The sequence below is a fragment of the Pinus tabuliformis genome, chromosome 2_2 (genome assembly GCF_031772625.1).
Source record: "Pinus tabuliformis cultivar Carrire ecotype Pingquan chromosome 2_2, CPIR1, whole genome shotgun sequence".
Classification (NCBI taxonomy): Eukaryota; Viridiplantae; Streptophyta; class Pinopsida; order Pinales; family Pinaceae; genus Pinus; species Pinus tabuliformis.
The window spans coordinates 1,130,058,737-1,130,075,699 of record NC_142300.1 but is presented as its reverse complement, the minus strand read 5'-3'; the positions used below and the strand labels follow the sequence as shown (position 1 = coordinate 1,130,075,699).

At 39.0% G+C, this 16,963-nt stretch overlaps 1 pseudogene; it reads left to right on the top strand.

The window, feature by feature from the left end:
- The first annotated feature begins 2,475 nt into the window (after nucleotides 1-2,475).
- LOC149197362 (small ribosomal subunit protein uS9-like) overlaps nucleotides 2,476-16,963 on the top strand; it is a 38,975-nt pseudogene continuing 24,487 nt past the window's right edge.

Below are 16,963 nucleotides of genomic sequence, written 5' to 3'. Positions count from 1 at the left end.
GGGAAGGGGAAATAGACAGGGATTTACATAATATAGTTAGAAATTAATATGAAAATGATAAGAACGCGCTAAGTTTGATGATCTTAGGCTATTTAAAGGGGAAAATGACTGAAAGAGTGAATAAGAGTACTCCTAAGCAAAGCAAACCTTTACTTAGGCCAATGTTATGACAAATGATGAAACTTAAGAGATATCAAGCAGATCTTGACCTCTTTGGGGAGGTTAGTGAATGATTTGGGGAATAGGAAGAAGGGGGAGTTAGACATACCTCGCTTGAGCTGATCCAAATGGAAAACTACCTCATACTTGTGATCTGAATGGATATAACACTTGAAAACATGAAATGGATCACATAGCTTGATTCTGCAACCACAAAACTACTTACCCAGCCTACTTACCTAACAATTTTTCTTCTTTTTGGTTTGGGTGCACTTGAACTAGCAGACCCAGCTTTTCATTCTTTTCTTTTTGCTATCCTCCTATCTAAATCTTCCCTTATAGCTTCCAGGGCTCAGATTAAGCTGTTGAGCACCCAAGATTCTCTACCTATTACAAATCTGCCAAGATTAAACAGTTTGGACAGATATTCATTCTCTATCTTCTAAAACAAACAATTTAAACCTAGGGAAGCCAAGATTAAGCTATTTGGCTTTCCCTTAACTGAAAATTCTTCAAAAATGGAATAACTCATCAAAATTGGAAAACAACAGTGGCATTTAGGCTAGCACACTTTCATGGCCTCTTCTTTGGCCTCTTTTTGGAAATATGGAACCTTGCAGCATGACAAGATGACATATTTGGCATGTGAAACAGTCAATCATGAAATATGAACACCTATTGCAATAGGAGGCTAATAGGTTATACCCAATTAAAGACAGAGCAAGCAAAAGGAAGATACAGCCACGGAAAGAACCTACCCAAAACTTCCTTAAGCCTCCAAAAACTCCCAAGGATGAGGCCGTGGAGCAACGTTCCCCTGGAACGACCTGCACACCACCACAAAACAGGGCAGCAGTTAAGTAGGGCCACGAGGCCAACAAGACAAGAGGGAGCGAGGATTTACCTGGAGAAGGTCTGACTCCGCGACAGAGGACGAGAGCCGAGACTCGCAACAGAGGGTTTCTCCGAACAGAAAAGCCATGAGAGATTTTTCCTGCTCACCAAGGAGCTAGAGGGTTAGATAAATGAAAAGGAAAAGCATAAATGAAACCGGAACAAGAAAATTACCTGAGAATGAGTTCACTGAGCCATCCAGTGCAGTAGTAAGGCAAGAACCTGTGTTTGCATAGAGCCAAATCATCACCAGAACCAACATCAAGAAAACAATTATCACAAACAGAATAGAGAAAGTATGAGACGAGTGACAGAGATGAATCGTTTTGTAGGTGGAAAATCGACCTGAAAAACTCCAAGAACTAGCGAAGTAAACCACCATAGGGAGTAAGCGAAGGCACAATGCTAATAAACCACCACAGGGAACAAGCAAGGCACAACACTAATAAACCACCATACGGGACAAGCAAGGCACATCGCTTACCAGCCATTTCAAAAACCAAGCAAAGCCACAATGCACCCATAGAGCTGAAATAGACCATGGCAATGCAAGAATGAATTCCAAATACCCTCAGCATGTGTGATAGACCATGTTTGCAAACCTAACGCGAATACGAAGGGCAGGCCTAAAAACATAAATCACATTAAAACCTCACACCAAAACCCTGCCACTGTTTAATTCAAAAAATGATAAGAGTTAAATGGTCGCTGCTACGTGTCCCTCCTCAAGATTGCCACCAATTTTTGGTATCAGAACAGTTTGTTCCTTTCTTTCAGTAAAGAGGAATAAGGGGTCAAGGTAGAGCCATCAAAAGAGTAGTAGATGAAGGGTTACAAGAAGAAATTAGGACTTTAACTACATGTTTGGCAGCAGTGGAAGCATGAAGGCATAGAGATCTGGAAGGTGGGGATGACAGTGAGGGGGAAAACACAGCCACGATGGATGGGTCAGATGAAGAAGGACCAGAGATTAAACTATTGAGGTTAGTTTTGTTGGCTAGTAGAAGGCCAACGCTGGAGCTCTCTAATTATGATGGCAGTTTGTCCACGGAAGCATTGTTAGATTGGATAAGTGAACTAGATAAATATTTTGAATGTGAAGAAATCAGTAAAGCAAGAGGATCAGGTTTGTTGTCACCAAGTTGAAGGGACATGCAGCACTGTGGTGGGATAGTGTACAGGCATAAAGGAGGAGATTAAACAAGCCATTGATTAAAAAAATGATACAGGATGATTGCTAGAATGAAGAGCAAATTTCTGCTTAAAGATTACCAAATTTCTCTTTATAGACAAGTACAGAACCTGAGGCAAAGAATGATGACCGTAAAGGAATATACTGAAGAATTTTATAAAGTAAACCCGAGAGCTAGTTATGTTGAAGATACCCCTAAAAAAACAACAAGGTTTTTAAATGGTCTACGGATGGAGATCTTAGATGAAATTAGTATTCTTTCCCTTAAGGCCATAGAGGAAGCCTATCAGAGTGTTTTGAAGGCGGAGGAAAAGATTGCTAGGAAACAGAATGCCAGAAGAAGATGTGGTTCTGGCAGAGGTCGGGAACAGTCCTTTGGCAGAGTAGGACTACCAACAACAATGAAGAGGGCAGTAGTTCGAAGACTTCAGGACAGGCTGAAAGGGAAGGTAACACCAGAGGAGGAAGGTCATACCAGTGAGGAAGAGGTAATGACAGAGGCAGTGGAAATCCCTATCAGTGTCACAAGTGGGGACATAGGTCCTTTGAATGTCCTAAAAATGAAAAAACTCGACAGAGGGGAGCATATGTCGCTCAACTCGATGAAGTGGATGCACCACCATAGGAGGTGGAAAATATGGCTGAAATTGGCGAAGCCTTGGTGTTGAACAAGGTATTATTGAAACCAGCTAAGGAAGTAGCTAATCAGACACAGAGGAAAGCATTATTCCGGACTATGTGCAAGTCACATAGAAAATGCTACAAATTAATCATAGACAGTGGAAGTACTGATAATCTGGTAGCTACTGAAATGGTGGGGAAATTAGGTTTGAAGAAGTTGAAGCACCCAACTCCATATAGGGTGTCTTGGTTGCAAAAAGGTCACCAATTGTTGGTCGATGAGCAGTGAGAAATAGAGTTTCATATTGGCAAGTACAAGGAAAAGGTGACTTGCGATATCATGCCTATGGACGTGTGCCATATTCTGCTGGGCAGACCATGGCAGTATGATAGGAAGGCCATCCATGATAGGGAAACAAATTGTTACAAGTTTGTTAAAGATGGGATAAAGTATATGCTAGTGCCCATGAAGAAAGAGGATGTTGATAAAACCAGTGGGACAAAAGCATTACTGTCAGGTGGAAAAGAGTTTCTGTGACAGATGGAGGATGATGAGGTAAAATATACAGTTGTGCGAAGGCCAAAACCAGTATTGATCCATACTGAAGTCATTGACTTACCTAAAGAGATACAGGACATGCTGCAGGAATTTAGTGATACTGTGGTAGACAATCTACAGGACAAATTACCACCAAAGTGAAGCATTAGTCACCATATTGATTTTATTCCAGGAGCCAGTTTGCCAAACAAAGCTGCTTACCAGATGAGTCCAAAGGACAATGAAGAAATCAGGAAGTAGGTGCAGGAGTTGTTGGATAAAGGATTGATTCAGGAAAGTTTAAGCCCTTGTGCAGTTCCGACTGTTTTAGCTCCCAAGAAAGGAGGTGAGTGGCGGATGTGCACTGATTCCCAAGAAATTAACAAGATCAATATCAAGTACATGTTTCCTTTACTTCGGATGGATGATATGATGGATTGTTTGAGTGGAGCAGCATACTTTTCAAAAATAGACCTGAAAAGCAGCTACCACCAAATCAAGATTCGAGAAGGTGACGAGTGGAAGACAACTTTCAAGACTAATGAAGGCTTATATGAATGGTTGGTTATGCCATTTGGATTGAGCAATGCCCCCAGCATGTTCATGCATTTGATGAACGAGATGCTAAAGGAATTCATTGGTAAATTTGTGATTGTATATCTGGATGATATACTTATATTCAGTAAGACGAATGAAGAGCATTTTCGACATGTGAGGTATGTATTGGAAAAATTGCAGCAAAATAGATTATTGATAAATTTGAAGAAATGTTCTTTTTTTCAAGAAAGAATTAATTTATTTGGGATTTGTGATTTTCGAGAATGAATTAAAAATTGATCTGGAAAAGGTTGCAGCCATAGTTACCTGGGTGTCTCCCAAAAGTTTGTTTGAGGAAAGGAGTTTTCATGGATTGGCGAGCTTTTGTCGAAAGTTTATTAAAAATTTCAGTGGGATTTGTGCACCCATGGTGGATACCATGAAGAGGGCAGATCAACCTTTTCATTGGATAGAAACGATAGAGAAGAGTTTTCAGCTACTCAAAAGAAATATTACTGAAAAACCAATTTTGAGATTACTGGACTTTAACAAACTTTTTCAAGTTCGCTGCAATTTCAGTGGAACAACCATTGGTGCAATACTCAGCCAAGAAGATAGGCCAGTAGCCTACTTCAGTGAGAAACTAAATGAAAGTAGGTAGAAGCACACATCTTATGACAAAGAATTTTATGCAGTGATTCAAGCACTAAAGCATTGGAGACATTATCTATTGGCCAATGAATTTGTCTTATTTTCAGGAAACTCTGCATTACAGTATATTATGAAGTAGCATAAGCTGAACCATAAACATGCGAAGTGGGTGGAGTACCTGCAGAGTTTTACATTTGTGTTGAAACACATCATTGATCAAGCCAATAAAGTGGCAGATGCATTAAGCAGGAGGAATTTGATCCTACAAGAAAGTACTATACAAGTATTAGGATTTGAACATCTTAAGGACTTGTATGAAACAGATGCAGATTTTAAGGAAGCCTATGAAGCTTGCCAAAATCCATTGTTGATAGATAACAGTTCATGGCTGGACTATAATATGCAGGAAGGGTTGTTGTTAAAAGGAGGGCAGTTGTGTATTCCGGAATGTTCTATGAGAGAGAACTTAATCAAAGAAAAGCAGAATGGAGGTTTAGCTAGGCATTTTGGCATAGACAAGACCTTGGATCAGTTGAGCCACTTCTTCTATTGTCCGAAGAAGCATAGATATGTACAGAGGTTTGTGACTAGATGCAAAGTGTGTCAGCTTGCAAAGGGACACAGCCAGAGCACAGGGTTGTATAAGCCCTTACGTATTCTGAATAGACCATGGGACTCATTCAGTTTAGACTTTGTCTTAGGTCTGCCGAAGACACAATGGGGATTCGATTCCATCATGGTGGTGGTGGATCGTTTCACCAAAATGGCACATTTCATTCCGTGCAGAAAAATGAGTGATGCCACACATGTAGCACTTTTGTTCTTCCTAGAGATAGTCAGATTACATGACTTGCCGAAGTCTATTATTTTGGACCGAGACGTTAAGTTTACAGGTCATTTTTGGAGAACCTTATCGACAAAATTAGACACCAAACTGAACTTCAGCTCAGCTTATCATCTGCAGACTAACAGCCAAACCGAAGTATGGAAAATCTATTAAGGAGTTTGGTTGGAGAAAATTCTCGACAGTGGGATTGTGTGCTTGCACAAGCATAATTTTCTTATAATGATTCGCCCAACAAAAGCACGGGCAATATTCCTTTCCAAATCCTATATGAAATGCACCCACGTGGAGTACATGAGTTGCGGGATTTGGGTCAGTTGGAGTGCAAGAGTGCTGATGGTTAAGATTTCGCAAAGGCAATCAGTGATCTTCATGAACAGGTGAAATTAAAATTACAAGACAACTGCCAAAAATATAAACAGAAAGTAGATTTGAAAACGCGGGAGGTACAATTCAACGTAGGAGACCTGGTACTAGCACACCTATGCAAGGAGAGGTTTCCTAAAGGCGAATACAACAAGTTAAAATGGAAGAAAATTGGGCCTTGCAGGATTCTTCGAAAGTTTTCTGCAAACGCTTATGAATTGCAGTTACCCCCAGGTATAGGAATTTCACCCATTTTTAATGTGGCAGATCTGTACCCATACATTGTGGCAAATGAAGAAGACAGTTCAGAAAGACGAACATGGGACACCCAGAATGAGAACGACTCATGGATTAAACAAATGCCCCTAGCAAAGCCTTTAGAGATTGAATAGATCCTAGACACCCAGGTGGCCAGATGAACTCGAAGGAAAGAATATTTGCGGTACATAGTCAAGTGGAAGGGCCATCCTATTGAAGATAGTTCCTTCTTAGATGCTGGCCAAATTCAAAGCGTTGGGTACTCTATTGAAGAGCTCATGGATAGGAGCCATGAGTTTAATTTACCCCGGGAGCCTGACGTAGGAGCATCTGACTGAAAAGGTGACAGTTGGGAAATGTTCTTTTTATTTTTGCTGGAAAGAAAGAGAAACATTTTGATTTTCTATTTTATTTTTGTTTTATTTAAATTAAGGCTAACTCAGCCATTGTTCTTTAAAAATTAGGCAAGCAAGTAAAGATAGGATTAGTTAAGAGCATGTTTAAAGAAACTGTTAGATAACTGAAAGGTAACTAAGGAACAGTTCCTCAACTATAAAGAAACTACTAGTAATGCATTGAAAAAGAAAAACTAGAGCCTGATTGAGGGGCTGCCATCCAGAGAGAAGAGAGGACTCAGGATTTGTAATTTAGAATTGTCTTGAATATCTATAAAAGCAAATGAATCTAGAACCTGTCATTAAGGAAGCAAGACAGTTTTTTATTTTCCTGTGCATGATTGTTTCAGACATTTGATTGAGAGTAAATAGTGAAATAACTCATGAAGAAGTCGAAAGACATCGACAAGAATCTTGTGGCTGAAGGCATCTCAAACCAGGAACCAGACAAAGGCAAAGCTAGCATAGACAATACATTTTTTTCTTTCCTCAACAAAAAAAATTAGGTACTTTTATATTCACCATTCAATCATAACTGTGCATTCATTTCATTTCCAATTTAACAGTTCATGGTACAAATTATACAACCCAAAAACTGTGGAGGGTTCAGAAACACATGAACACCAAAAACTACAATTCACAATCCCAGACTAGTCGAACAACAAGGGCATGAAAACCCTTGAACCTACACTTCTACTAGTGAAACAGCGAGGGCATGAAAACCCTTAAAACCACACCCATACACAGAGGAAGCGAAACCCCAAGGGTTATACCCAACTAAAGACATAGCAAGCAAAAGAAATATACAGCCATAGAAAGACCCTACCCAGAACTTCCCTAAGCTTCAAAAACTCCCAAGGATGAGGCCGTGGAGCAGCGTTCCCCTAGAATGACCTGCACACCACCACAAAACAACGCAGTAGTTAAGTAGGGCAACAAGGCCAACAATACAATGAAGCAGATTAACCAAGAGGGAGTAAGGATTTACCTAGAGAAGGTCTAACTCCGCGATAGAGGACGAGAGCCGAGACTTCCAACAAAGGGTTTCTCCCAACAGAAATGCCATGAGAGAGTTTTGCCTGCTCACCAAGGAGCTGGAGGGTTAGGGACATGAAAACGAAAAGCAGAAATGAAACCGGAACAAGAAAATTACCTGAGAACAAGTTCGTTGAGCTGTCCAATACAGTAGCAAGGCAAGAACCTATGTTTGCAGAGATCCAAATCATCACTAGACCCAACATCAAGAACACAATCATCGCAAACAGAATAGAGACAAAGTATGAGACGGGTCATAGAGATGAATCGACTTGCAGGTGGAAAATCAACTTGAAAACCCCAAGAACCAGCGAAGTAAACCACCATAGGGAGTAAGCGAAGGCACAGTGCTAATAAACCACCACAAGGAACAAGCAAGGCACAACACTGGCAAACCACCATACAGGACAAGAAAGGAACAACGCTTACCAACCATCTCAAAAACCAAGCAAAGGCACAGTGCACCCATAGAGCCAAACTAGACCACGACAATGGAAGAATGAATTCCAAATACCCTCAGCAAGTGTGATAGACCGTGTTTGCAAACCCAAGGCCAGTATGAAGGGCAGGCTGAAAAACATAAATCGCATTAAAACCTCACACCAAAACCTTGCCACTGATTAATTTGAAAAATGATAAGAGTTAAATGGTCACTGCTACGTGCCCCTCCTCGGGATCGCCACCACATGGAATGGATTCTAAAAAGGGCTTCATGCATTTCAAGTAAAACATTAAAAGCTAGATGCCAAAGATGTTTGTCAAAATTTCTTATCAATGCATAGATAGGGTTGGTGCATTTCATATATTCTCATTGAGCACAGCGCTAGCATTCTTGAAGTTGTCAATGTAATTCCTTAATTGTCCATGGTTTGAGTTTTAACTAGTTCAGATTTTTGTTTCTACGGAATTGAGTTCAATACAAAATAACAACTTTGAGTTCTATTATTTAGTTCTATACCTATATAATTGGAATTCCGTTCAGTAGCTGCATAACAACCATGAGTTCTCTTCTAAGTCTGGTACTTGTTTATGAAATCTGGCACATATTCAAGCCTTTCAAAAATGAGAATACGCAATAATAACCCCATGGGATTAATGCCCATTTCACTCTAAAGTCTCCCTCATGTTTATATGTTGTTGTGTGTTAGCAACAATGGCCTTTATAAGTGGAGGACTCTCCCATAGCAACCCAAATTATTGGGAGGCAATGACTATTTAATCTGAAGCAATGGTAGAGAAAACCCAAATGAACGGGATGAATTAGGCAAAGGCACTTCCAGGTTTGGTGTCAAGATTCAAACCCCTCCGTATCCCTACTAGAGTAGGATATAGATTTTATATAATGTAAGTGTCATAGTATTTCTTAAGATATGAGTTAGGTTCAATATGTGGCTTCCATAAAAGTATGAGTAGGGTTGAATATGTGGCATATCTAAAGGTATGGATAAAGACAAATATATTCAAGAAATTCCCCAAGGTGTTACCTCAGTTGGCCTATGTACCAACAAATATCCAAACCAACTGCCAAGTGAAATACCAGAACGAAGTAGCGATTTCAATGCATTTGATCTATGGAATATACCAGAACGAAGTAGCAATTTCAATGCAATTGATATGTGGAATAGGGATCTGATTTTCCAAGTAGTGGGCATATTTTGACTTCATTTTTTGGTAGGTGAATAGTTTTAAAACCTTTTCCTTGACCATTGTTAACATGAGAAATATTGCTAGCATCTAGCATTAGAGGAAATTAATAGTATGAATGTCATGACCTCTATTTTGACTTAGAGAGTACCTACATGACAAGATCAATGAGACAGCAACACTTAATTAGAATAGGCACTGTGAGAGTTTGCTTGGATAGGTTCGACATAAATATTAATGAATATGAAAGTGGCACAGGAGTTGACATAGAGATTGCATACAGGCCGAGTTTGTTGTAGGAAGAAGTCAATGACACTCTTTGAAAAAGGAAAAAACCTTCGGAGTTGTCAAAGCTTGAATTAATTGTAGATAGACATGAGAAATTCCCACCATTATTCTATAGGATTCAGAGTGATCTCAGGTGAACTGTGAAGGTTCTGTAGATGGGCTTGGTGGAAACATCTCATTAAAGGCATGCAGTTCTGAACAATATAACAATTTGGAAGTGATTATGCTAAACAACAATTCAATTCATTAAAGTAGCGCTATAATTGGAGAGGTTTCTTTGTTCAAAGAAGTCGCCTTATTTGATTTATTTAGAGGGTTTTGATTGGCTGTAGCTGTAGGTTGCCTATTTGAAGCAGACATGCATGATTTATTCCCTTCCAAGAGTATGCTATGAAAGATGTTGTTTGATGAGGTCGATCTGGTTGAAAGCCACTAAAGGAGGGGTTTGCAGTTGGATGTTAGAGTTACCCTCTTTATGAGGTAAGAGTTACCTTCAACAAACAGTAGTTTTGTTTTGTTATCAAAAGTTCATTGGAACTGCAATTTGAGACAGATGGCAGCGAACAGCAATTTAAGAAAATTATACAATACCATGTTAAGATAAATGAAACAGACTAATTAAATGGTCTTTATATTCCCTAGATAATTATCTAGTAACAAAAGTTGAAATATTCTACAGAGCTACAAACTTTTCCTCTAAATTCATCTTACTATCTCCACTCTGATGGAGAGTGCCACGAACGTACAAAGAATATGGAAACAGAATACAAATCCAGACCAAATGTCCACCACAAATTTGGCAACATCTCTGATCTGTATCATACCCAAAAAACATCACTTTATTTACAAATAAAGCATCATAATTCAATGAACCGATGGCTGTATCTGCATTATTTTTATAACCATGAAACAATTTCAACGATCAACTTTACATAAGCATTACACACTGTCGTTTTCGCTGTGTTTTTTATAACTCAACACTACGCTATACTACCGTACTATTTTGATGATGATTAAACAATCTCAGCGCTCATCATAACTTAAACAATACATGTTCCTGCTTTTGTTGTGTTGTGTGTAACACAACATTACCATCTTCTGCAGAGGTTTTTATTTAATTGTTGGCGCAACTGATAAAAAATTCCCCCATCCTTTTTGTTGTTCGGAACAGTTAGGAACATTACACTCGTCCAAAGACATTGAATTCTCCACACCAGGCAGCTTCTGACATAAAGATGCATCAATCACCTCCAAGATATCAAAGTTTCAAGGCACTACAACTACTCTACTTGTTCACACCTGGTGATATTTAACTTTAAAAGTTTCGGTCAACAGCCAAACTCCCATAATTGCCTCAATTATTTACAAGAATATACTACTTGAGATGTTGGCAAATAAGTTATCAAGGTGCTTCTGCTTCCCTATGGTCTTTGGAATGTGTCAAAGGGGAGCCCACATTTTTAATTCTCGTAGAGGCACCTGTAAATGCAAATATTTAGGTTTCAGATATAATGAAATTATGATGGTTTCGCTCTCTTGAAAAAAGATATATAAATGTTTTCACTTTCAGTTTTATCTTCCTCACAGCACTAGGACTGATAATTCCTTTAGCGTTGTTTTGTTGCTTGTTAACCGGCCCCACAGACACCATCTGAGCCAATTTCTGACTTCTTTCGATTTCACTCACTCTCGCAACACCTCCAAAATCAATACTCAGCCCTTAGCTCCTGAGTCTACTAGTTTCCTCATCAAATTTCTTATAAGCAGATCATCAATCAGCACAGTAACAGTAAGTGGGAGTTGCATCATAAGCAACATTACAGAATCAACAAAAAAGTCAAGCAGATAGCGCAAAGAGGTCAGACAGAAGGCAAAAGAAGCAGAAATAATAGAAGTCATCAAATCAAGCATACAAGAGCTACCCCAGGCAAAAACAATTCTGCTGAAAGACCAAACCAGAAAGAAAATATGTCTTGTAATCCCCTTGAAAAAGTTGAAAAAAATGAGAGTTGTCCAATGTGTCAGGCAAATAGATTTATGATAGGTCGCTTCATCCAAACTCTTAAAGATCTACAATCTGAGATGTGAGGCAAATAGATTTATGATAGGTCGCTTCATCCAAACTCTTAAAGATCTACGATCTGAGATGAAGATCATAAATGTTCATAAGAAAAGTGAAATAGATAAGCAAATTGCAGAAATTGAAGAGCTAAAGGATAAGTGAAAACACTTGTAGGACGTCGTGGATTACATCAACTCATTGAATCAAAGCTAGTGAGGCGAGACTTCTTCAAGATACAGCAAGAAAAGAGCACAACAGCCAGAAGAATCAGTGAACCAATTTTGGTGAACATAATGTAATCATCTATTTATGCTTTGTAAATATTGTTTGTTGCTTCGGCAGTTTGTTAGACAATATGTTTTCATAAATCTCCAGAATTTCAGAATAAATGAAATGGACTGAAATATGAATCAACACATGTTTGTCTACCTGAAATTCATGCTGCTACAATCGTTGTAACATTGAATTTCTCCACATAAATCTGGGAATACAAGGAAGTATAAGATGTGCTAAACCAAGTATTCACAAGCTTCTTCCTAAATAACCATCTTCTGGTGCAACAATATGCCAGTTCTCCATAACACAAAATTGGAAACAAGTGAATAGATGCCTCCACAGACGCCAAGGACCTCATCCCTTATCTTTTGCATTCCCTTGCATATCGGATATGGAGGTAATGACCTCCGTGAACTTTGCTTATTACCTATTCATTGAAGAAAAATATACAGATTTATCATTCTGCCCTTAAACAAACTTGAGAAGTGTACAGATCTATCACTCTTCATTATCTACTAATTCAATGAGGAAAAATATACACCAGGCAGATCTATCATGCTTGGAACAAACAGACTTGAAATATTCAAAATAGAAGAAAAGGGTTAAAAAGATTGAAGCACTTGAACTAGATGATAGCTCCAATAAAACTTCATACTGATCCATTTTTCCTTAGTAGTGTTTCTCCCAAAATCTTTGTTGAGGTCAGCTGTGTTTCTTGGCATTTGTTATTTAAATTTGGAAACCCCATATTGATGCACCCTGTTTTCTTCTACAAAAAGACAAACAATATACAGAGATTCATATATTCACTTACCAGTAACATGTGATTTTCTTCCAACAAGCGCTCCTAACACTTTCAATGATAACAGCAGTCTATCACAAGGTTTGATAATCCGATCTACCAAATCTATCAACTGAATGTCACTTGACTCCCTAAAATATCGTAAGAATGGTAGTACGTTGACTTTCCCACAAGGTCTAGTTCATCCAAGCACCAATTCGATTGCGCATGGTTTGCATATAAAATGGCAATATGAATGGACATTGTTGGAACAAAAACTTCTACTCTAGAAGAAAGGTGTATCTTCCTTTTACCAGTTCCAGCGAACTCGCAATCCATTCTTTGCCCGGTAACTCTAGAGATGAGAGGGTAAAATGTTCTTGACATCCTGACCATGGTGATTGATAAAAACATGGTACTCAGTGATCCTACAGGTGAAAAGGTAAAATGTTCTTGACATCAAACCACGCGTTGTGTGGAAACATCGTAACAGATATTATAAGTGCAGGTGGAGTAGGAGGACGAGAAGGAAAGAGAGAAAAAACTTTGCCATGAAGAGCAGTTGCCATTGATGAACAAAAAAATGAAGCCAAGAGAAGACAAACTGGCAAATGCAAAGATGATGAAGTTGGCGCAGATAAGATATAGATAACAAGATAGATGAAGCTCAACCCAACATACATATGATCGCTCGAACTGCACAAAGCAATGTTGAGCTACGCCTTATGTGGGCGACATCCCACCACATAAAGATCCTCTCTGTTGGTGGCCAACAGATAGACGTTTAGTGTTTGACAGCTCGTGAGTTGTGCTCACCATGACTCCCCTCACCCCGCGACTACCAGTTTTTCTTTTGCAATTAATATTCTTAGCACACTACTTCAACGATTGACCCAACTACCGACACGGTTACTTGGGGCACATGGTCATGATAGCAATTTACTTGGTATTGACATTTATAAATCAATATACGATACCAATTTAGCCAAATAGATTCCGCTCCCAGCTAGACTACAGGCAACTCCCACTTGTTAAAATAGACTTACACATTTGAGAATAGCATAATCGCTCCCAGCTGGACTATAGGCAACTCCCACTTGTTAAAACAGACTTACATAGTAGAACAGCGTAATCGATACAACTCATTGGATGTTGATTTCAAATTTAAGAAGCATTCGTCAGCCTTCGGCATATACCATGAAGCACACCAAAAGAGGTAACAATAGAGTAGTCAATGCTTTGGAAAGAAGGATTCTCCATTTTCCTAATGTGTGTTTGGGAGATTAGATTCATGTATATCAATGTAAATAAATGATGTTATGTTATTAAGACATTTACGAGTTAGTTTACCTGGAGTTTAGTTTTCAATTATAGTATTGGTTTAAATTTTATGGGAAGGGCAGGAAGCATTTTTGGTGGGTAGTTTAGTTGGTTGAAGTCTCTTGTTAATTTTTTGGCCTTCTGTCATGAGGCACGGGTTCAATTTTTCTGGAGTCTATTAGGGTTAGGCCTCGTAGTTTGGGTATGGTGTGGCTCTTTCGAGTGGGTTAGCCGCAACTTCTTTTCCATGAATAATGAAAACTATCCCATTATCTATTATTATAATTTAGATCGTTATCCCTTAGGGCTATTGGATTTACTTTATCAAGAATTTGACCTATGAAATGATAGAAGAATCTCAAGTTTCATCCATCTCACAATGTTTAAATTCATGTTGTCAAGGAAGTCAAAGCTAAGTGTGTCATAGTACTAGAGAAAGTAGTTAATGGCATTGCAGTCGTAGTTCATTATATTATTATTATTATTACCATTATCCATTTGAGCTATTGGATTTCCTTTATTAATAATCTAACCTACGAGATCATTGAAGAATATCAAGTGTCATCCATTATATCGCAATGTTTGAATTCATGTTCGAAACAAAGTCAAAGCTAAGTGTGTCATAGCACTACAAAAAGTAATTAGTGACATTGTGATGAAAACTGATTCTGGGGGTCAGGAAATTTTATTCATAGATGGTTCAACTTTGGATGCCTATGGGTTATGGGTCCACAATCTTGGCTCTTACCACCTTTCTGTGCAACAATGGACTTGTGAATCCAAATCCCCAACACTTCTTGTGTGCACATGTTGATTAAACAACACTCAAGTCTCGACTCAGGTTTGCGGAGAAGATCAGCTTTGGGCTAGTCCCCACCCATTTTATTTCCACTTCGACTACTAACTAACTCAAGGTTCAACCAAGCTGACTAGGTTCTGCCCAAGTCAGGGTCAGGTTGGTCGACCCATTTTCTATTTGTGACTTACAATGTTACGGCTCAAATCACCTGACCAATGTGGTCTCCTCCAAAATGTTCCCCTCTTTAATGTGTTTCCAACATTTAAGTGAGATTTCCCTACACCTAAATTCCTTCACTGTGCCCAGACTTCTTCGAAGCCTTTACTCTCGAGGCTTCAATGTCATATGACATATGTGCCTGCAATACGATTATAAACAATCCTCTTGGTTCATGCACATAATAGACATTTGACAGGGTTTCCTAAAAGAAAACACAAACAAACAAAAAGCCACTTTGAATACTTAAATTAAAAGAAATAACTCAGTTACAAGTTATGGCCTCATAGTCCCTAACGACCTCTTGACCTAATTTCACAATGGTACTAGCCACCACCTAACACACTTTCAAGCATCCCCTATAAAAGAAAACAACCCTATCCATTACAAATAAAAGGAATCTCATCCTCTAGACACGTTACGCCTTCTAGAGACTTACAAGTAATTAAAAATCACATAAAAATTGAGGAAATCATGTCCTCACTCCTAGAAGTGTCTTTCAACTAATTTCGGTTTAGGGTGTGGTTTATGCCCCTATACCAATTGCCATCTTGCCATCTAAAAAAAGATAAAAGAAAAAATAGAAAAAGTATCCCTAGAAAATAGGGATCTATTTTTGGCAGTCCAGAGGTCACACTTGAGTTATTTTGGAAATTGTCGCCAAGTGTCACTTTCTCCTAGATTTTTGGCTTTCGCGTCATAAACCCTAAATCGACTCAATCTATTTAATGGACACTGCTAGATCTAATTTGCACATTTGATCTTGGAGCACTGGCATTCCCGAGGAGATCTAGAAACCTTTGGCATAGTCATTGCAACTTTTCTAGTTAAGTCTTCCTTTTCTAGTCTTTTGTTGTTTTTCTGTCACTTTTGTTGTCTTGGCTTGTGAGCACATTGTTTTACCCATTTATTGAATGACCACTAGTGTTTTGATTTGTTTTAGCTTGTAGAACTATTATTTTAAGTTTTGCATTGCCTTTCCTAAGTGTCGCGCGCATTACCCATTTTTTGCACTAACAATCGTTGTTGTGGCGACTCTCTCCACAAGCTTCATTGTTATCTAGTTTGATTGATTCCTACACATTTTTTGTTTGCATGCATCATCATTCACTTAGATCTGCACCAAACATCACTTACAATTTCATATCTACTCATTTTCATTTTGCCATTGGGTAGATCTGGGCTTCCTTGGCTTGAATCTTTCTCCTCCCCAGCATGCAATGCGCATTTCTGGATCTCAAGGCTCTGCCTTGGCTCTAGGAATTGCACAAAGGCTGCCAAGGCCTAGCTCCAGCTGCGCACTGCATAATTCCAGGAGCCAGTCCCAAACCTTGGCCATTGGGATTGTGTAATGCACATTCCTAGCCAGCCCAACCCAGACTGAACTGTGCATTGCGTAGTTCCAGTCAGCAACATCTCCCCACTGGCAACTGGGACTGCGAAATGCACAGAACCAACTGGCTCTCAGTCACCTCTGAGAGCCAGAATTGCGCAATTCTTCCCAACAATTTTCAAGTTTGTTGCTTGGTCTGTTCTTGTAGTTATTTTGGTTTCAAGTTAACATTTGCATTCCATGAGTGTCCTCTCTGTCTCCAGGTATAGTAGTTGTTGAGAAAATCTCCATCATTACGGGTAATATGGCTTCCAAGAAAGTTGCATCAAAGGATACTATCAAGAGTAGCACTGAAGAAGAAGTTGAACAGGTGTCAGTGAATTTTCCAGTCTATGCAGACACACAATTGTTCATAGAGAAGGGCATGAAGATAACATGGCAGGAAATCAAGGATATCTTTGCAAGGAACTTCAAGGAAGATCTAGAAGATTTGCAGGTATATGTCAACATCCACCAGTGAGGCTTACATAAGGTTGCATGTAGGTTCTACGCCTTCCCATGTGTGGACATCATTCACTGGATTATCTCACATACAGATCATGAGACTATGACATTGAGCAGTGCCAGTGGAACACAATTTTCTACCTTCATGATCGAGAACTATCATAAGATATATCACCTAACTCAACCGGTCAATCGCATGGATGCACTTTTCTATGGCATGCACATTTATGTGAATACTATGGACATCATA